We start from the raw sequence: 22,983 nt of genomic DNA, 5'->3' as shown, positions 1-22,983 counted from the left end.
TCCATTCCTGCATCCCATTCCTACGTTTTCTAGTTGACTGAGGCAAAATGATATCCCCAGAGAACACAAATGTAATGTGGTACATATTTTTTTTCAGCTAAGCCACTCCTTGGTCAAATTACTGACACATCAGTTTATACTCGCCCTTTCCACCTGACCCAGACAGCAGCCAGAGATTTGGTTCAGTGAATTTAGGGCTTAGAAAGGCAGAGTTTGTAGTGCTGCAAGTGACAGAAGGTCATTCTGAAACACTCATATACTTGTTAATCACTTGAATAGGGAGATTTGAACAATCTACTCCTTTCTTTTTTCAGGCCCACTCTTAGGACCTCTGACATACAAATGAATGCCAGAGTGCTCAGGAGCTCAACTTTTACTTCATCTGTTATTAACCTTCAACCACAGGACAATAACATCTGTTCCTTTTATCTCAATTTTACGTGCGGCATTCTTAGCCATATTTACAGTGTTTTTTTGTTTTTTTGGTTTTTTTCTTCTTTGAGGCAGAGTTTCACTCTTGTTGACCAGGCTGGAGTACAGTGGCACCCTCTCAGCTCACAGAAACCTCCGCCTCCCAGATTCAAGCGATTCTCCTGCCTCAGCCTCCTGAGTAGCTGGGATTACAGGCATGCGCCACTATGGCCGGCTAATTTTGTATTTTTAGTAGAGACGGGGTTTCTCCATGTTGGTCAGGCTGGTCTCGAACTCCTGACCTCAGTTAATCCACCCACCTTGGCCTCCCAAAGTGCTGGGATTACAGGCGTGAGCCACGGTGCTCGGCCTACACTGTGTTTTTATGCACATCATCATACCCTGTTGTAGGGCGATAAAGATCCTACTATGGTAGAATTGGCAGTAGGTTGAGGGATTAGGACAAAAGGATGTAGAAAACCGCAGATCTAGAGATGCATAGCTATTCTCCTAATAACCTAGGAAGAGAGGTACGTTTCTCCGTCATCAATAGCTGAACACTCCTTCTGCTTGTAAGTATTGAATACACAAAGTTACATGCAAACATATAGCCCTTGCCTTCAGGCCAAGCCGTAGTTATGCAGAAGGCTTGAAAAAATCACAAATTTAACATTTCTGGTTCCAGCTGTTCAGGACCAATTCCCAAACTCCACGACATGTAACAATTTCTAATTTTGCTAGGACACAGTTTGATGCTTAGGTTTTAAGGCTGGTGTGCCAGACGTTATCAAGAGGTTTATGAGTAGCCCTATGTCTCCATTGGGTAGAGTAGCTGGGTCGCAAGGATCATGAAGAGATGAGGAAATGACTGTGAAAAGGCAACTAGCTAGCCTCGGTGATAGTAAGCAAAGGTATACAAACACACTAAGGAAGTTACCATTTGTTTGTCAAAGGTTTCAGTTTTGTGTAAGGTTGTGATTCACGGGGAGTTAATCCCCATCACTAAAATTAAATCCTTTTTCATTCGCTGCAAATAGATATTCTGTGGAAGACATTTTGGCTTTTCTCGCTAGCAGAAAATGTGAGGCTTCCTCAGGTTTTTCCTGTTCATTGTTTCATGGGAGCATCTTCCCCAAAACATTGCAAAACTCAAAAGTTTTCAGGTTGATGTGGCAGAGAAAGCACTGATCTCGGCTTCAGGAGCTAAATTTTCTAGTCCTGACTGTGCCACTAACAGACTGTGGGACTTCAGACAAATATATTCCTTTCTCGGGTTTCTTCTTATGTCAAACGGACAGCGAGAAAAGGATCACAATGAACCAGGGACTAACTTCACGATTAAAACTTAAGACTTCAGGGACGGACATCTGTCCGTTCCCGGCTACACCTCCGGCCCATCTGGCCCACCGCAAACTGCGCCAATACCCTCTCCACCGTCGCCAGGCCCGTGGCCTCCCGCGAAGCCGTTGGTCGTTAACATCTCCCCCACAATGGGCGGGGCGGAGGGGTTCAGCTTCCGGAGGCAAATAGCTAGGCGGCGCGTGGCGGTGCCCACTGGCGTCAGGGAGGGCCTGCCCCCGCACCCGCCCACCGCGCGCTGGACAGTGTCTACCCACGTCGAAGGGCTTCCCAGCCCTAACAGTGAACACTGGGAAGCCCCCAAGAGGCTCTGCGCGGCCGAGGAGACCAGTTCAGAGTGGGGGAGGGGAAGATAAACCGAACTATTTATGCTGATCAGTGCGTGCTTCCTTTGTGGAGATTGGCCAGGGCTTTACTCTAGTAGCCAATCACTTCATAACAAGGGTGGGACAGTTGAGATCTCTCACACACATTGGTTGAGAGGTTGCGGCGCAATGGAAGGACTTAAACCGAGAGTATCCGGGATTATTTTTTCCCCCCGTGCGGTGCGTGTCCCGGAGGTGGCGCACGTCCAAGTCCGGGCGGCCGCCCTGCCCCTGCTGCTTTTCACGCTGTCGCTGCCCGTAGGTGGTTGTGGCCACTGTGCCCGGAGGGAGGCGGTGGTGCCCAGTAATGCCTGGGAAACTCCTCTGGGGGGACATTATGGAGCTGGAAGCACCCTTGGAGGAGTCCGAGAGCCAGAAGAAGGAGAGGCAAAAGGTGCGCTGAGCATGGGCCGCGCCTCCTTTTGGGCTGCGCCGGCTTGGGCGGGGAGGGGAACTGTCTGTCCTTGATGATGGCCTGTCAGAACCGGGCCGGAGCAAGCGAGGGCCTCCCTTCGCGCCGCCCTCGGCTCTCTGAGGTCGCTCAGGGACCGTTTCCACCTCCACACTCCCGACCCGGATAAAGATGGCCCTGGGCTTGGGCCTCCTCCCGGCGTGGCCCCTAAGCCCTTCCCGTTGGCGCCTGAATCTCGGAGATGGGCAGACTCAAGCTCACATCACCGTGGAATCTGTTCTTTCTCTCCATAAGCAGTGACGCCTGTCATTTTGTTCTCATTGGCCCTCTTAGAAGATGATTAAGAAAAAATGATTGCTTTGAATATGTGTTGCTTCTGTCACCCTGTCCCCTGTGCAAGAATCCTGGGGAAAGCGATCTTAGGTTTACAAACCTAAATAACTATAGAGGCTTAAGGAAAAGTGTGACAGTGAGCCTTGCCAGGATTTGTCAGTGATGGAGATCGTGTGGGTTGCATTATTAATAGCTTTTATGGTCAGTATTTTCATTCAATCTGCAGGTGTTTTTTAAACCTGATTTGTACCATACTCTTTGCTGAGCACCAAGGAGGTGAAACTAAATAAGTAAAGAAATAGTCCCTGCTCTCAAGGAGCCTGTAGGGGAGTTGCAGTCTTTCCTCCTCCCACCTGCATGCCCTCCAAAAAAAAAAAAAAAAAAAGGAAAAGGAAAAAACATCCTGAAACACTCAGAGGATCACAAGGTGCTGAAAAATGCCCAGGTAAAATTATTACTGGAGACATTTGACCTGGAAAAAAGAAATCAGCTGAAGAGGCTAAGGTGGCAGTATTCGGAGGCTGACATTCAAAGAATGAGACTTATTTTGTATAGCCTTAGAAAGCAGAATCTACCTCTCTGACCTTATCACTAAGGGAAACTTGCCATTCCAGCTAACACTTTTATTGTGCTAAAATATACATAACATTTATTATTTTAACCATTTTTAAGTATATAGCTCTGTGACATTAAATATATTTACATCGTTTTGCAGCTGTCACCGCCGTCCATCTCCAGAACTTTTCATTGTCCCAGACTGAAACTCTGTGCCCATTAAACACTCACTTCTCATTCCTTTCTCCTTCCACTCCCGGCAACCACCATTCTACTTTCGCTCTGTGAATTTGACTACTGAAGGTACCTAGAGTGTAAGCAGAAAACCAAGCAGGTATTTTTTAAAAAGGCTTCTTTTGAAATTCTTGTCTTTTGCATCCAAATCCTGTCCACCCGTCAAGGCCTAGTTTATGTCTTTCCTAACAACCCTAGTGTACAGTTACCTAGTTTCGGTGGCTATCTTTATCATTTGATTGACATTTGTTATGCATTTCTATGTAAAATTAGTTCATTTTTCCTATATTATGCCACATATTTCCGAAAAGTTCTTGAGGAAAATGACCAAATCTTTGTCCATCCTTGTGTTTCACTATATTGTAAATTGGTGGCTTTCACATTGTAAATTCTCCAGAAAATACGTGTTGACGGCCCTTTAACTATGAAAGATAACCAGAGATTTGGAAACGGATTGGAATACCACCTAAAAGAAATGGAGCATTATTAGAATACTGCTCTGGTGGCTAGCCGCAGTGGCTCATGCCTGTAATCCTAGCACTTTGGAACGCTGAGATGGGAGGATTGCTTGAGCCTTGGCCTCCTGAAGTGCTGGGATTACAGACATAAACCACTGGGCCTTACCGGTTTCAATAGTTTCTACAGTGATAGTGTATTTTTTGTTTGTTTGTTTGTTTGTTTGTTTTGAGACGGAGACTCGCTCTGTCGCCCCGGCTGGAGTGCAGTGGCTGGATCTCAGCTCACTGCAAGCTCTGCCTCCCGGGTTTACGCTGCCTCAGCCTCCTGAGTAGCTGGGACTACAGGCGCCCGCCTAGTTTTTTGTATTTTTTTTAGTAGAGACGGGTTTCACCATAAACCGTGTTAGCCAGGATGGTCTCGATCTCCTGACCTCGTCATCCACCCATCTTGGCCTCCCAAAGTGCTGGGATTACAGGCTTGAGCCACCGTGCCCGGCCGTATTTTTTGTTTGTTTGTGTTTTGTAGAGACGGGGTCTCACTGTGTTGCCCAGGCTAGTCTTGAACTCCTGGGCTTAAGTGATTGTACCACCTTGGCCTCCCGAAGTGCTGGAATTACAGGCATGAGCCACCATGCCTGGCCAACAGTGTTTATTTTTGTAATTTTTTTTAAATCATAAAAAGGTAACAGCAGCATTGAGGTTTGTTTAAATGGCATGCAATTTGAATTTGAAATTATTTTTTATCTAATTCCAAGTTTGAAATTGTTAGTGTGTGTTTAAACACATGAACAATAAAGCTTACTGGGTAGACATACTGTTTTTGTTCTATGTGCACATTAGTATACAGAGTTTTCAATAAATGTTAAATGATATCATGCTAACCTGTATATATGTTAAAGAAATCTTTAAGCTTACAGTAACTTTCTTTTGTATTAGCAACCTAAATAAAAAAAGCTTTCAAAAGCTATAGAATAAATTTTTAACTTATTTTCAGAAAAACTTTTACATTCCTCATTATGTAATTTCTTTTAGCTTAGTTTATGGGCTTGTGTTAATCTTTATAATTTTGTCTACATCTGTATGATTTAGATTAATAAATAACCTTTTTGGCTGGGCATAGTGGCTTATGCTTGTAATCCCAGCAGTTTGGGAGGCCAAGGCGGGAGGATCTTTCTTTTTTTTTTTTTTGAGACAGAGTTTCTCTGTTGTTGCCCTGACTGGAGTACAATGGCGTGATCTCGGCTCATCACAACTTCCGCCTCCTGGGTTCAAGCGATTCTCCTGCCTCAGCCTCCTGAGTAGCTGGGATTACAGGCATGCGCCACCACACCTGGCTAATTTTGTATTGTTAGTAGAGACAGAGTTTCTCCGTGTTGGTCAGGCTGGTCTTGAACTCCTGACCTCAGGTGATCCACCTGCCTCAGCCTCCCAAAGTGCTGAGATTACAGGCATGAGCCACTGCGCCTGGCCAAGAGGATCTCTTGAGGCCAGGAGTTTCAGACCAGCCTGGGTAACATGGTGAGACCCTGTTTCTACGAAAAATAAAAAACTAAATGAGCATGGTGGTGTGTGCGCCTGTGGTCCTAGCTACTTGGAAGGCTGAGGTGGGAAGGATTTGAGCCTGGCGGTTGAGGCCACAGTGAGCTGTGATGGTCCCACTGCTCTCCAACCTGGGCAACAGAGTGGGACCCTGTCTCAAAAAAAAAAAGAAAAAAAAGAGTGTTCCACTAAGTTTCCTTGTAAGTGAATCTGTACAAAATTAAAAACAGTAAATGAAGAAGAGTTGAATATAAATTATATTATTTAGGCCATTGATTTCATTTTTACAGACCTTAACATGTGAACAGAAAGAAGGAGCCTTCTCCAGTTTTCCTATTTCTGAAGAGACTATAAAGCTTCTGAAAGGTATGTGGTTTTGTTGTTGTTGTTGTTGTTGTTTTGAGACGGAGATGGAGGTTTCAGTGAGCTGAGATCGTACCACTGCACTCCAGCCTGGGCAACAGATTGAGACTGTCTAAAAAAAAAAAAAATAGTAAGACTAAAAAAGAAGCTTGTATATTTTGTAATGGTTGAAAGTTTTGCAGTAAGAATGTAAGATATGTCAGTAAAAAAACATTGATAAGGACATTTTCAAACATATAAAATTGAATAGTAAATTGAATAGAAAGATTGAACAGTATAAAGAACACATTACCTATTACCAGTCTTTAACAATGATCTTTTCTTCACCCCTGCATTTGAAACAATCCCAGTCATCATTTCATCAAGTAATTGTATATATTTCTAAATGATAACTAAGGACTCTTTAAAACCAGAGTCATTATCACAGTAGAAGAAAAACAGTAATTTTTTTTTTTTTTTTTTTTTTTTTGAGAAGAGTTTCACTCTTGTTGCCCAGGCAGTGGTATAATCTCAGCACACTGCAACTTCTGCCTCCCTGGTTCAAGCGATTCTTCTGCTTCAGCCTCCCAAGTAGCTGGGATTACAGGTGCCCAACACCACACCCAGCTAATTTTTTGTATTTTTAGTAGAGACGGGGTTTCGCCATGTTGGCCAGGCTGGTCTCGAACTCATGACCTCATGTGACCTGCCTGCCTTGGTCTGTCTGTCAAAGTGCTGGGATTATAGGCGTGAGCCACTGCACCTGGCCTAGTAATTCTTTAATATCATTAAATACCTAGTGTGCACGTTGCCATTGCTGTCTTTTTTAAATAGCTTGTTTGAATCTGGATCCAAATACAATTCTTACATTGCTACTGATTGATATGAGTCTTAAACATTTTATAATCTATAGTTCCTTCTTTTTCTTTGCAGTTTTCTGTTGGAAAAACTCATTTGTTGGTCAGGCACAGTGGGCTCACACCTGTAATCCCAGCACTTTGGGAGGCCGAGGCTGGTAGATCACCTGAGGTCAGGAGTTTCAGACCAGCCTGACTGATGTGGTGAAAACCTGTCTCTACTAAAAATATAAAAATTAGCAAGGCATGGTAACACATGTCTGTAGTCCCAGCTACTTGGGAGGCTGAGAAAGGAGAATCGCTTGAACCTGGGAGCTGGAGGTTGCAGTGAGCTGAGATCATGCCACTGAACTCTAGCCTGGGCGACAGTGTGAGACTCCGTCTCAGAAAAAAACAACAGAAAAACTCATTTGTCTTATGAGTTTCCCATAGTCTGTTTTGTTGATTTGCATCCCTGTGGTTTTTATTTTTATTTTTTTACTGTTAAAATCACTCAAAGATGTGGTGGATTTTCTTGTTTTTTCATGTTGTGTTTTTGTTTTTGTTTTCTTGTCGCCCAGACTGGAGTGCAGTGGCGCAGTCTCGGCTCACTGCAACCTCTGTCTCCGGGGTTCAAGCAATTCTCCTGCCTCAGCCTCCTGAGTAGCTGGGATTACAGGCGCCTGCCACCATGCCCAGCTAATTTTTGTATTTTAGTAGAGATGGGGTTTCACCACATTGGCCAGGCTGGTTTGAACTCCTGACCTCAGGTGATCCACCTGCCTCAGCCTCCCAAAGTGCTGGGATTACAGGCATGAGCCACCATGCCCCGCCTATATATATCTTTAAGTAGAACGCCATATTTACAGTTTTTAAAATTGAGGTAAAATTCACATAACTAAAAATAACCATTTTAAAGTGTACAATTCAGTGTTATGTAGTACATTTACAGTGTACAGCCATCATTTCTATCTAGTTCCAAACATTTTCATCACCCCAAAAGGAAACCCCACAACCAGTAAGCAGTTACTCCCCATTCCCTCCTTTTTCCTTTTTTTTTTTTTTTTTGAGATGGAGTTTAGCTCTGTTGCCCAGGCTGGAGTTCAGTGGCGTGATCTTGGCTCACCGCAACCTCCACCTCCCGGTTATAGCTGGGACTACAGGTGCCCATGACTAAGTTTTTGTATTTTTAGTAGAGATGGAGTTTCACTATGTTTCCCAGGCTGGTCTCGAACTCCTGACCTTAGGTGATCTGCTGGCCTTGGCCTCCCAAAGTGCTGGGATTACAGGCGTGAGCCACTGTTACCAGCCTCCATTCCCTCCTTTCTTTATCCACTGTCAATCACTTGTCTGCTTTTTGTCTCAATGGATATACCTGTTTTGGATATTTCGTGTACAGTCATGTGCTGCATACCAATGTTTTGGTCAGTGATGGACCATGTATACGGTGGCACATATTCGATGGTGGTCCCATAAGATTATAATGGAGCTGTCCTATACAGGTGTATCAGTTTTTATCTTTTATGCCATGTTCTTACCGTACCTTTTCTGTGTTTAGATATGTTTAGAGACACACATACTTACTATTGCCTACAGTGTTCAGTACAGTAACATGCTGTTTAGGTTTGTAGCCTAGGAGCGACAGGACATACCATATAGCCTAGGTGTGTGTAGTAGGCTATACCCTAGGTTTGTGTGCGTACACTCTGATATTTGCATAATGATGAAGCTGCCTAACAATACATTTCTCAGAACGTATCCCTGTCATTAAGCAATGTGTGACTGTAAATGTAATCATACAATATGTGACTTTTTATGTCGTTTCATTCACTTAGCGTAATGTTTTTGAGGTTCATTCATATTATAATTTTTATTATGTACAATGAAATGCAAAATCTTGTGTACATTTGCCTATTTTTGAAAAATTCATATGTGTGTAACCCAAACCCTTATCACCATATTGAATATTGCCATCATTCTAGAAAGTTCCCTCATGCCCCTTCCCAGTGAGTATCCCCGGTTCAGAGACAACCACTGTTCTGATTTTTCTTCCGCAATTGATTGGTTTTGCCTATTCTAGAACTTCATATAAATGGAATTATACTGTGTGTGCTCATTTTCTGTTAAGACTTTATTCGGCATTTTTTTTAAGGTTCATATTGTTCCATGTATATCAGTAGTTGGTTTCTTTTAATTGTTGAATGGTATTCTGTTTGAATATACTGCAGTTCGTTTATTCTTTCATCAGTTTATTGATGTCCATTTGTCTATATTGTTTTTAAGTGCTGTTGAGGAGAGTCTTTGTCTTACAGTCTCCCAGGAAGGCTAGTTCTTGACCGGATAGAAAACTACACAAGAGAAATATTTTAAAATAATTTTAATGAAACAAATACTGTGATATTTTCTTTCTTCAAAGCATTTGGCCATCCAGTGTCATTGGTCTCAGAGGCCGGCAGTTATTAGAGATGTCCTTCAAGTCTACAGTGGGTCTGAAGGGAGGGCTATTGTTTTCTGTGAGACCAAAAAGAATGTAACTGAAATGGCCATGAATCCACACATAAAACAGGTAAGTCTTTTTTTCATGCTTTCTGTAATTGAAATTATGGGGATGAATCACTGAACGAAAATTATATTGTCCTTTGTGGACCAGATTTGATAGTCATTCTCAAAATTGAGTTGTAAGGCTAGGTGTGGTTGCTCACACCTGTAATCCTGTGACCTGGTAAGTCAGGATAGATTTTATCAGTTTTGTTTGTCTGTCTTGAGACAGGGTCTCCCTGTTATGCCCAGGCTGGAGTGCAGTGGGACAGTCATGGCTCACTGCATTCTTGACTTCCTGGGCTCAGGTGATTCTCCCACCCCAGCCTCTTTGAGTAGCTGGGACTACAGGTGTGTGCCACAATGCCCAGCTAATTTTTTGCGTATTTTGTAGAGATGAGATTTCACCATGTAGCCCAGGCTGGTCTTGAACTCCTGGGCTCAAGCAATTCCCCCTGACCCCGCCCCGGCCTTGTGGCCTGCCAAAGTGCTGGGATTACAGGTGTGAGCCATCACACCTGACCTCGATCAGATTTTATCATTTTTTTTTAAGACTGAAAATGTGATCTGGAAAATATAAAAGTTGAAACAAAATGAATTTCTATGGGTAAGAGAGGGTAATATTTTAGAGTTGTGTTATAAAACTGCAAATTTTTATTAAATTAATAAATCAGAATACTAAATCCATGTGTCTTTTTCTTTTTCAAAAAATATCTTTTGGCTGGGTGCGGTGGCTCACGGCTGTAATCCAGCACTTTGGAAGGCCAAGGCAGGTGGATCGCCTGAGGTCAAGAATTCAAGACCAGCCTGGTCAGCATGGTGAAACCATCTTTACTAAAAATATAAAAATTAGCCGGTGTGGTGGTGGGTGCCTGTAATCCCAGCTGCTCAGGGGGCTGAGGCAGGAGAATCGCTTGAACCCAGGGTTGGAGGTTGTGTTGAGCTGAGATCATGCCACTACACTCCAGCCTGGATGACAGAGTGAGACTCTGTCTCAAAAAAAAAAAAAAAAAAGAAATAACCTTTTATGGAAAATGTCAAACATGTACAAAAGTTGATAGAATCATATAAGGAACCCCTATGTATTCATCCTCCAGCTTCAATAATTATTTTATCTATATGCTAACCTACCTCCTCTTTCAGAATTATTTTGATGCAAACCCTAGGTACCATATTATTATATCCATAAATGTTTGGATATGTATCTCTGAAAGAAAAGGATTTAAAAAAAAAACCCAACAATACTGTTATCACTTCTAAAAAATTAATATTTCAAAATATTAATTTTACATTGTCAATTGTCTTAGAAATATTTATTTTCTTTTATTGTTTGTTTTCTTGAATCTGGGTCCAAATAAGAGGGTTTTTTTTTTTTTTTTTTGAGACGAGTCTTGCTCTGTTGCCGCCGGGGCTGGAGTGCAGTGGCCGGATCTCAGCTCACTGCAAGCTCCGCCTCCCGGGTTCAGGCCATTCTCCTGCCTCAGCCTCCCGAGTAGCTGGGACTACAGGCACTCGCCACCTTGCCCAGCTAGTTTTTTGTATTTTTTGGTAGAGACGGGGTTTCACCGTGTTAGCCAGGATGGTCTCGATCTCCTCACCTCGTGATCCGCCCGTCTCGGCCTCCCAAAGTGCTGGGATTACAGGCTTGAGCCACCGCGCCCGGCCAGATTTTTACATTGTGTGATTTTTAAGTTGCTTTTAATATATGGATTACTCCTTTATGTATTTTTTATAGCTTTTTTTGTTTAAGAAACTACATTGTCATAAATCTAGAGTATTGCTTCCCCATGATGTCATTTAACATGTTCCTCTGTCTTCTATATTTTCTGAATATTCAGGTTTGTTTGTTTGTTTAGGGCAGAACTACTTCATAGGTGGTGTACTTCTGGCAGGAGATATATATGTCTAGTTCTTTTTGTGATGCTAACATCCACCAATAATCAGTGCCGTCAGTCCTTACGTCAGTGTCTCCAGTCATTTTTGTTGTTTGTGACTTGTTATTGGGTAGATTCCTGAGAAAGGGCTTATGGAAACACTGCCTATTGATAATATCTTACATGTGACTTTATACCTGAAAATTATTTTGGCTGTATATAAAATTCTTGGTTCACATTTTCTTTTCTTCATTGTCTTAGGTATGTTACTTTACTGTTTTTGGAATAAAGCATCGCTATAAAAAGTGAGATGCCAGTCTAATCTTTTTTCCTTATATGTGATTTTCTTAAAATCTTTTTTCTAAGTGATTTCCTTTAAAAATCAGTAGTTTTACTAGAATATATTTTGGTGGTGTTTTTTGTCAGTTTTTCTGGGTACTCAGTGTGCACTTTCAATTTGTAGTTTCATATGTATTTTTTAAAAGTTTTATCAAAATTTTCTTGAATTACGATTTTTAGCGTTTGGTTTTCCAGTTGCTTTGGTTTTCTTCTTTAAGGACTCTTGTTGTGCATATGTTGGCTCTCTTTTTCGAATCTCCTTTGTCACATCAAATCTTTTTCATCTTTTTCCTTATTCAGTTTTCAAAATTTCTCTTTTTTTTTAAGAGACAGGATCGTGCTGTGTTGCCCACATGGGAGTGCAGTGGCTATTCACAGATGTAATCATGGCACTTGATAGCTTTGAGCTCCTGTAGCTGGGACTGTAGGCATGCACCACTACACATGCCTCAAAATTTCCCATTTTTAAGAAATCTGTTGTGTTTATTCGGTCTTTTACTCTTTCTCGTATAGTCTTCATTTGTGAAGTTATCTTTTATTTCTACTTCTTTCTTGAATTATTTTATCTCATTGAAAAGCTGAAAAATTTTTCTTAATTTGATTTTTATTCTTCACCATAGCATTAAAATTTTTTCTTTTAGCAGGCATGGTGGCTCACACCTATAATCTCAGCACTCTAGGAGGCTAAGTCAGGAGGATTGCTTGAGCCCAGGAGTTCAAGACAAACCTGGGCAACGTAGCAAGACCCTGTCTCTACAAAAAAATTAAAAATTAGCCAGAGGTGGTGGTGTGTGCCTGTAGTCCCAGCTACTTGGGAGGCTGAGGTGGGAGAACTTCATGAGTCCAGGAGCTAGAGGTTACAATGAGCTATGATCATGATGCTGTACTCTATTCTGGATGACAGATAGAGTCACCCAGGACTTTTTTTTTTTTTTGAGAGTCTCCCTCTATTGCCCAGGCTTGAGTGTAGTGGTACAATCTCGGCTCACTGCAACCTCTGCCTCCTGGGTTCAAGCGATTCTCCTGCCTCAGCCTCCTGAGTAGCTGGGACTACAGGCGTGTGCCACTACACCCTGCTAGTTTTTGTATTTTTAGTAGAAACAGGGTTTCACCATATTGGTCAGGCTGGTCTCAAACTCCTGACCTCGTGATCCAACCGCCTCGGCCTCCCAAAGTGCTGGGATTACAGGTGTGAGCCACCGCACCCAGCTGAGTATGACCCTTTCTCTAAAAAAAAATAAAAATAAAAAACTGTCTTTGTGTGTGTGTTATATATATATAATTTTAAAAACTTTTTTGTATTATTTATATATTTAATATATATATTTTATATATATAATTTTTTCTGAGATGGTGTCTCTGTCACCCAGGCTGGAGTGCAGTGGCATGATCTTGGCTCACTGCAGCCTTCACCTCCCAGGTTCAAGTGATCCTTCCACTTCAGCCTCCTAAGTACCTGAGACCACAGGTACGTGCTACCATGTCTGGCTAAGTTTTTATTTTTGTTGAGATGGGATCTCTCTGAGTTGCCCAGGCTGCTCTCAATCCTGAGCTCAAATGATCTACTTGCCTCTGCTTCCCAAAGTGCTGGGATTACAGGCGAAAGCCACTGTGCCCAGCCAATATATGATATATATGTATATTTTATTTTATTTCTTTTTTTGAGACACAGTTTCACTCTATCACCCAGGCTGGAGTGCAGTGGCAAGATCTCGGCTCACTGCAGCCTCCTCCTCTTAGGTTCAAGTGATTCTTATGCCTCAGCCTCCAGAGTAGCTGGAATTACAGGTATGCACCACCATACCCGGCTAATTTTTGTATATTTGGTAGAGATGGGGTTTCACCATGTTGGCCAGGTTGGTCTCGAACTGCTAACCTCAAGTGATCCGTCTGCCTCAGCTTCCCTAAGGACTGGGATTATAGGCATGAGCCACCATGCCCGGCCATATATGTTTGTTTGAGTTCATTCAAAATGGTATGCTTTTATTTGTTTTGTGGATGAGCTTTTCTAGATCACTTTATTGGTGGAGATAGTCTGCTTTTTTTTTTTTTTTGGTGAGACGGAGTCAATCTCTGTGACCCATGCTGGAGTGCAGTAGTGTGATGTCAGCTCACTGCGACCTCTGCCTCCCAGGTTCAAGCAATTCTCCTGCCTCAGCCTCCAGAGTAGCTGGGATTACAGGCACCGGCACCACGCCCAGCTAATTTTTGTATTTTTAGTAGAGATGGGGTTTCACCATGTTGGCCAGGCTGGTCTAGAACTCTTGACCTCAAATGATCCACCCGCCTAGGCCTCCCAAAGTGCTGGCATTACAGGCGTGAACCACCGTGTCTGCCAAAATTGTTTTTTTTTTTTTTAAGAGACAGGGACCCACCATGTTGCCAGTGTTGGAGTGCCTTGGCTATTCACAGACACGGTAATTGCACATTGCAGCCTCTAACTCCTGGCCTTAAGGGATCCTCTCTCATCAGCCTCCTGAGTAACTGGGATTACAGGCATGTGCCACTGCTCCCAGCTTATTCTGTTTCCTCTTTTTTTCCTTCCTAATTACTTTCTGTGAGATTTGAGTGTGATCTTTTCTGTTGCTCATTTTTAGATTAAGTTAAACTTTTTGAGCTGTAGATGGGAAGGCATTGGTGAGAATACTTCTGGCGTCACAGCTCTAGAGCTGCTGCTTCTGTTATTTTTGTTAGTGCTTACAAGTATAGTCTGTAAATTATATCTGAGTAAAGCTGTTTTTAAAACAAGGTCTACTTTCTGAGCTCTAGCTGTGTCTTTCCTCACTTTTCTCTGTATTTTTTTTTCCTTTGATCCTGTTATTCTTGGCATCCTTAGTTTAGATCCTCTGTCCAGCAGTTTCTCCTCAGTATGGGGCTTTGTCCCAGAAAGTGAGCATTGGCTGTTAGTTTAGAAAGTTTATATAGGGCCCAGCTTGCTCCAGTCCCCGCAGACCTTAACTCTGGCTCCTCACAATCACCCTCAAGTATATAAAAATCCTCCCAGGTTCAGCTGCTGTTGTCAACAATTTGAGAATACGCCTTCCAGGTAGCTTTTCATTAAGCTTTCAAGATGGCAGACCTGAAACACTAGGTCCCTGAATCGCCTGTTCTTAGGACTAGCAAATTCCCCCATGTAGATACAAGAATTTATCCTTCCCTGCTCATGTTTTCTTTTTTTGTTTTTTTTTGTTTTTTTTTGACAAAGAGTTTTGCTCTTGTTGCCCAGACTAGAGTGCAATGGCAGGATCTTGGCTCACCACAACCTCTGCCTCCCGGGTTCAAGTGATTCTCCTGCTTCAGTCTTCCAAGTAGCTGGGATGACAGGCATGCACCACCACCATGCCCAACTAATTTTTTTTTTGTATTTTTAGTAAAGATAGGGTTTCTCCATGTTCGTCAGGCTGGTCTCGAACTCTCAACCTCAGGTGATCCACCCTCCCACAGTGCTGTGATTACAGGCGTGACCCACTGCGCCCGGCCTCTGCTCATGTTTTGGAAATCATGAGACCATTTTGTCACTTATTTGTTACATGTGTTGTCTGTGGATTTTTAGTTTTGTTATTGTAGTTGATATTTGTTATGTGGGAACTAGAGACTCAAAGTTACTGTTTTCCCCAGTGACATTTTAATAATTGTATAGCATTAGCTTTGATGTTTAAATGTCCAGTATAGGCCAGGCATGCCTATAATTCTAGCATTTTGGGAGGCTGATGTGGGAGGATCACTTGAGGCCAGGAGTTTGAGACCAGCCTGGGCAGTATAATGAGATACCGTCTCTATAAAAAGTTAAAAATTAGCCAGGGTCGGCTGCAATGACTCACACCTGTAATCCTAGCATTTTGGGAGGCCGAGGCAGGTGAATTGCCTGAGCTCAGGAGTTCAGGACCACCCTGTGCAACGTGGTGAAACCTGGTGTCCACTAAAATACAAAAAATTAGCCAGGTGTAGTGGTGCACACCTGTAGTCCCAGCTATTTGGGAGGCTGAGGCACAAGAATCACTTGAACCTGGGAGGTGGAGGTTGCAGTGAGCCGAGATGGCACCATTGCACTCCATCCTGGGCAACAGAGCAAGACTCTGTCTCCAAAAAAAAAGAAAAATTAGCCAGGTGTGGTGGCATGTTCTTGTATTCCTGTCTACTTGGGAGGCTGAGGCAAGAGGATTGCTTGAGCCCAGGAGTTAGAGATTGCAGTGAGCTATGAACATGACACTGCATTCCAGCCTGGGTGCAAAGTGAGACCCTGCCTCTTTTTTTTTTTTTTTTTTTTTTTTTTTTGAGACAGAGTTTCACTGTCGCCCAGGCTGTAGTGCAGTGGCGCTGTCTCTGCTCACTGCAAGCTCCGCCTCCCAAGTTCACGCCATTCTCCTGCCTCAGCTTGCCGTGTAGCTGGGACTACAGGCGCCCACCACCACTCCCGGGTAATTTTTTGTATTTTTAGTAGAGACGGGGTTTCACCATGTAAGCCAGGATGGTCTCGATCTCCTGACCTCGTGATCCGCCCGCCTCGGCCTCCCAAAGGGCTGGGATTACAGGTGTGAGCCACTGCTCCCAGCGAACCTATCTCTTAAAGAAATAAAGGCTGAGGGCGGTGGCTCACGCCTGTAATCCCAGCCCTTTGAGAGGCCGAGGCGGGCGGATCACGAGGTCAGGAGATCAAGACCATCCTGGCTAACACGGTGAAACCCCGTCTCTACTAAAAAATACAAAAATTAGCCAGGCGTGGTGGTGGGCACCTGTAGTCCCAGCTACCTGGGAGGCAGAGGCAGGAGAATGGCGTGAACCCGGGAGGCGGAGGTTGCAGTAAGCCAAGATCGTGCCACTGAACTCCCGCCTGGGAGACAGAGCAAGACTCCGTCTCAAAAAAAATAAAATAAAATAAAATAAAGTTCTCTATAAACAGATAGATGCTAAATAGTGAAAGAGTGGTAGAGGTAATTGATTTACCTTTCTTTTTGTTGCTTTAAAACATTCAGTAGTAGTTGTCTTGCAGAAGCTATTTTTTAATCTTGAAGAAATTGCCTTGCTACAAAGGCTAGGGGAGAATTCCCCTTTCAGTGGACAATAATCAGGCTAGGGGCGGTGGCTCACGCCTGTAATCCCAGCACTCTGGGAGGCCGAGGCAGGCGGATCACCAGCTCAGGAGATCGAGAGCATCCTGGCTAATACAGTGAAACCCCGTCTGTACCAAAAAATACAAAAAATTAGCCGGGCGTAGTGGCGGACATCTGTAGTTCCAGGTACTCAGGAGGCTGAGGCAAGAGAATGGTGTGAACCTGGGAGGCAGAGCTTGCAGTGATCAAAGATCACTCCACTACACTCAAGCCTACCTGGGCGACAAAGCAAGACTCTGTCTCAAAAATAATAATAGTAATAATAATAATAATAGTAATCTGTTTCCGTGATTTGGAGAATGGAATTCTCCATTCTGCTGGGTGACTGCTATTTAGGTAGAAAGTACTAGTAGTATCTCATTACGAGTTATATGGTTTTTTATGGATTAACCAGAGAACCTGAATAGTTTCTTTTTTTTATTTTTAAATTGTCATTTACTTGTAAAAAGTCAAGTTTTACTTGGCTTCCCCCGGAAACAAATGCCTTCTAAATTCTAAAAAGCTGGTTTTGGTGGTGTACCTGTAATCCCAGCTACTCAGGAGGTTGCGGCCGGAGGATCGATTAAGCCCCAGGCAACACAGCAAGAACCCCCTCTCTAAATGAATGAATGAATGAATGAATGAATCATTAAACAGTCTCTGTCTCTCACAAAGAGAGAAACACACACGAACACACACACACACACACACGTTTGGAAAAAAAAATATTCAAAAGTTGGAGACTGGAAACCATCACTGATAACATGAATGTAGTATGTTCCTCTTAGAACAAATTATCAAGTTAAAAAAAAACCCTGTGTTCTTTTTTTTTTGAGACAGGATCTTACTCTGTCACCCAGGCTGAAGTGCAGTAGTGTGATTACGGCTCACTGCAGCCTCAATCTCCCAGGCTCAAATTGTGCTCCCACCTCAGCCTCCCAACCAGCTGGGACTACAGGCATGCGCCACCACACCTGGCTAATTTTTTATTTTTTGTAGAGCTAGGATCTCCTTGTGTTACTGAGGCTGTTCTCAAACTCTTTGCCTCAAGCAGTCCTCCCACCTCAGCCTCCCAAAGTGCTGGGATTACAGGCATGAGAAAAAATCCTGTGTTGCAATTGAAAAATTCACTATGAAAAACTGTCCAACTTATTTAAAGTGCATTTGTTTATAACTTTTTTTCAAAAATTAGATGTTTGTTCTCTGGAAATATTTTCTTAACTTGCGTTATATGATAACCACGCAAATTTATTTTCTTCTTTGGCTAACCTTTCCCAGTTTCTGCTGAGGTCTTTTTGTATTCTTGTCTGTACTTTAAATATTAGTATTCCTTACAGATCTGATTCTTATTCTACATATTTTTCATGGAGGAAAAAAAATAGTGATTAATAGCACAAACTTGGGAGTCAGATTGGGGTTTAAATCTCAGTTGTGCTACTTACTAGCATAATTTTGTACCTGTGTACATATGCACACAATACTTACGTATATATATTGTCCTGCTTTTAAGAAGTGGTATTTCAAGTACCTGCTTTTGGTGAAGAAAAAGTAAATTAAAAAATATATATATATTAGCCAGGTGTGGTGGCCCATGCCTGTTATCCCAGCACTTTGGGAGGCCAGGATAGAAAGATTGCTTGAGCCCAGGAATTTGAGACTAGCGTGGGCATTTCATTTATATAGTAGATATATTTTTAAAGGGAGTCTTATGCATGAATTAAACATTTTAAAATGTATTATGGAAATTATATTAATTAAGCTTCCTATTTAAAGGGATACTTTTGAGCCAGCCACCATGGTTCATGCCTGTAATTCTAGCTACTTAGGAGGCTGAGGTGGGAGGATCTCTTAGACCAGTATTTTGAGGTTGTAATGAGCTATGATTTTGCCATTGCACTGTAGTTTGGGCAACAGAGCAAGATCCCATCTCTTAAATATAAATGAATAATAAAAGGATGTTTCCTGTCTTGGGAAGCCAAGACAGGAACATTTATTGAGGCCAGGCATTCAAAAGCAGCCTGGGAAGCATAGCGAGAATCTGTCTCTACAACAAATAAAAAAATTGCCTAGGCGTGGTGGGACACACCTGTGGTTCAAGTTACTGAGGAGGCTGAGGTGGGAAGCATTTCTTGAGTCCGGGAGGTCGAGGCTACATTGAGCAATGATCATGCCACTGCCCTCCACCCTGGGCGACAGAGTGAGACCCTGTCTCCAAAATAAATAAAAAGGTAGTATTAAAAATTACTTTTTTTTTTTTTTTTTTTTTTTTTTACCATTTTAAGATTTAGATGAGCGTCCCCAGCGTTGGCGTTGGCGTCGGCGTCGTCGTCCTGGTGCTGGTCTCCGTCCGGTCGCTGGTCGCCTTGGTCTCCGGCCCTCCCCAGGCGCTCCAGCACCCTTGCCGACCCCGCAGCCCTGGCGCTCCCTGCGGGCCCTGCCGAGGCCGCTTGCGACCCCGGGAGCCGGTGGGCGCCGACTGCGGCCACCGCTTCTGTTGGGCGTGCATGGTGCGCTTCTGGGCCGAGGAGGATGGGCCCTTCGCGTGCCCAGAGTGCGCCGACGACTGCTGGCAGCGCGCCGTGGAGCCCGGCCGGCTCCCGCTCAGCCACCGCCTTCTGGCGCTAGAGGAGGCGGCCGCGGCGCCCGCGCGCGATGGCCGGGCCAGTGAGGCCGAGCTGCAGCCGCGCTGACCCCGGCCCGCTCTGCGCCGCCTGCCGCATGGCTGTGGGCCCCTAGCCACCCGAGTGGGAGCCGCGCTGCAGGAAGGTGCTGCGTGGCAAGGAGAACAAGGGGTCTGTGGAAATCATGAGAAAGGACTTGAATGACGCCTGGGATCTGCATGGCCAGGCGGAGTCAGCAGCTGCAGTGTGGAAGGGACACGTGATGGACCGTAGGAAGAACGCACTGACCAACTACAAGCAGCTGCGGGCCTTCTTTGCGGAGGAGGAGGAGCAGCACTTCCTGCAGGAGGCTGAGAAGCCCCTCCTCCTCCTCACTCAGGTCACTGCTCAGGTCACTGCTGCAGGCAGTGTCGGAGCTGGAGACGAAGCACCGGAACCTGGGCCTCAGCATGCTGCTGCAGTGATGGCGCCAACCCGCGGCAGTCCCAGAGCTGGAGGCAGGAGGATGGATCCTCATCTGCCTGGGAAGTGTCAGCATGTGGCTGTCAGGGAAGTGTGGAAGGCACCCGGCCTTGGGTCCATCTATATAGTTGTGTGTTTCAACAATGTGCCTTTATCCTTCACCCTGAGGTGTGAGTGTTTTGGGGGCTTCAAACACCTCCTGGTAGAGGCTGGACCTGAGGACCCTTCCGACCTGTGCGACCCTTCCTGAAGTCCTGGCCACAGCCCATCTTCCATGAGTCCCGGCAGCTCTGGGCCATGCCCTTCCTTGGTCACCCATCTGCCCCTCACCTTGTCATCCAGGGACCCAGACCCTGCACCTTCCATGCGGGCCCACAGATCCTTGGCAGGTACCTGAGGTGCACCATTGAGTGTCGAATTTGGGGTTAGCATCCAGAAGAACGCACATGAGGCTCTGTGAAGGCTGGAACTCAGGTCTTCAGGGAAGAGAGAAAGGAAGATAATTGCACCTTGATGCCTCCTAGGAGGCGGCCCTCCTCTTGAGGTGGGCGTGCGCCCCGCCCAGCCTTATCAGTGTCGCTCTGTCCACCTCCCTCTTTCTGGCCCCAACCCTGCTTCTGTGTCTCCCAGGAGCCCTCCCTGTGCTCTACCTGCCTCCGCAGAAGGAACTCTTTCTCAGTTTCCCTGGATGAAGGGGCTGGCAGGTGGCTAACCCTATTTAGCCTCTCCAGGTCCTGCCATGGTGTCTCATCTTGCTGTTCTCTCTGGCTCTTTCTCTCTTCCCATTTCCTTTAGTAGTTGAATTTTTCAAAGCTCGTAGCAGTAGCTCAATTGCCTGCAGCATCCTTGTGTGTAGATAAATTAGTCGACAGAAACTCAGCACTGGGGACAGGATTGCAAAGTCGGGGACATAGATGCAGGCAGATGTTGAGATTTGGGTATAGCTGGGCTTGTGAGCAGTGCCTGTTTCCAGATGAAGCCTTTCAGCCCTTCCGAGTCCCCGGCCTTTGGTGTGATATCTGTGAGTTTGACCTACCCAGCGTGTGGGCTGGCTCAATGCTGAATAAAGTGGGTTTGTATCAAAAAAAAAAAAAAAAAAAGATTTAGATGGGCCAGGCACAATGGCTTATGTCTGTAATCCCAGCACTTTGGGAGGCCAAGGCAGGAAGATCACTTGAGCTCAGGAGTTTAAAACAAGCCCGGGCACATAGTGAGACTTCGTCTCTATTTTACTTAAAAAAAAGATTGTTTAATTTCTTTTCTCGAAGCAAGGAGTCAATTAGTATGGGAATATAGAAGAATAGATATGTATAGATAGATCTAAATCACTCCTATGGCTCCAGTCATTGAGTATATCCTAATGATAACGAAATATTTTTCTCACTGGGATCTGCCTCAAGAATACTAGACCTACTGGCTACAGACATACCAACTTTTATTCTTAAACCTAAATTAATTAACTTTCTACACTCCTATACCCACTCTATCTCCAGCATTCCCTAGGGCTAAATAATACATCTACCCATTGCTTAAACCAGAAATTTATGTCTCACTCTTGAATTTATTCCTTACCCTTGGCCATCCAGCCAACTACATGGTATTTTTGGATTCTGTCTCCTATAGTTTAAAGTTTTTCCATTTATTTCTTTTTTCTTTTTTTTTTTTTTTTTTTTTTGAGATGAGTCTTGCTTTTTCGCCAGGCTGGAGTGCAGTGGCGCGATCTCGGCTCATTGCAACCTCCGCCTCCCGGGTTCAAGCGATTCTCCTGCCTAGCCTCCCAAATAGCTGGTATTACAGGCGTGTGCCACTACACCCCGCTCATTTTTGTATTATTAGTGGAGATGGGATTTCACCATGTTGGCCAAGCTGGTCTGGAACTCCAGCCTCAAGCAGTCCACCCACCTCGGCCTTCCAAAGTACTGGGATCACAGGTGTGAGCCACTGTGCCCAGTGGTTCTTTCCTTTCTTCCTCCCTCCCTCCCTTTCTCCCTCCTTCCCTCCCTCTGTCCCTCCTCTTTCCCTCCTTCCCTTCCTTCCTGTTTCCCTCTTGTCAGCCAGGCTGGAGTGCAGTTGTGTGATCTCGGCTCATTGCAACCCCTGGGTTCAAGCGATTCTCCTGCCTCAGCCTCCTGAGTAGCTGGGACTACAGGTGCACACCACCACACCCAGTTAATTTTTGTTTTTTTTTTTAGTAGAGACAAGGTTTCACCATTTTGGCCAGGATGGTCTAAATCCCTTGACTTCATGATCTGCCCACCTTGCCCTCCCAAAGTGCTGGGATTACAGGTGTGAGCCACTGCGCCCGGCCTCTTTTTTTTTTTTTTTTTTTTTTTGAAATGGAGTCTCGGCTCTGCTGCCCAGGCTAGAGGTGTAGTGTCACGATCTCGGCTCACTGCAAGCTCCACCTCACGGGTTCACGCCATTCTTCTGCCTCAGCCTCCCCAGTAGCTGGGACTAGGCACCTGCCACCATCGTCGGCTAATTTTTTGTGGTTTTTTAGTAGAGACGGGGTTAGCCAAGATGGTCTTGATCTCCTGACCTCATGATCTACCCACCTCAGCCTCCCAAAGTGCTAGGATTACAGGTGTGAGCCACTACACCTGGCCTTTTTTTCTTTTTTTGAGATGAATTCTCACTGTGTCACCCAGGCTGGAGTGCAGTGGTGCGATCTCGACTCATTGAAACCCCCGTCCTCCGCCCCCGGGTTCAAGTGGTTCTCCTGCCTCAGCCTCCCAAGTAGCTGGGATTACAGGTGTGTACCACCACACCCAGCTAATTTTTGTATTTTTAGTGGAGACGGTTTCGCCATGTTGGCCAGGCTGGTTTGCAACTCCTGACCTCAAGTGATCCGCCCACCTGAGCCTCCTAAAGTACTGGGATTACAGGTGTGAGCCACTGTGCCCAGCCTGATCCATTTCTTTCTTTCGTTCGTTCGTTCGTTCGTTTTTTTTTTTTTTTTGAAATGGAGTTTTGCCTTGTCACCCAGGCTGGAGTACAATGATGTGATCCCGGCTCACTGCAACCTCTGCCTCCTGGGTTCAAGTGATTCTCCTCCCTCAGCCTCCTGAGTAGCTGGGATTACAAGCGCCCACCACCATGCCCAGCTAATTTTTGTATTTTTAGTAGAGACGGGGTTTCACCACATTGGCCAGGCTGGTCTCAAACTGCTGACCACCTTGTCCTCCAAAGTGCTGGGATTACAGGCGTGAACCACT

General features: G+C 44.6%; 1 pseudogene; it reads left to right on the top strand.

The window, feature by feature from the left end:
• The first annotated feature begins 2,244 nt into the window (after positions 1–2,244).
• LOC103216089 (E3 ubiquitin-protein ligase RNF187-like) lies at positions 2,245–19,929 on the top strand (annotated as a pseudogene).
• The last annotated feature ends 3,054 nt before the right edge of the window (positions 19,930–22,983 follow it).

Source organism: Chlorocebus sabaeus, chromosome 9, assembly GCF_047675955.1.
Source record: "Chlorocebus sabaeus isolate Y175 chromosome 9, mChlSab1.0.hap1, whole genome shotgun sequence".
In the NCBI taxonomy this organism is placed as follows: domain Eukaryota; kingdom Metazoa; phylum Chordata; class Mammalia; order Primates; family Cercopithecidae; genus Chlorocebus; species Chlorocebus sabaeus.
This window is presented reverse-complemented; position numbering and strand designations above follow the sequence as displayed.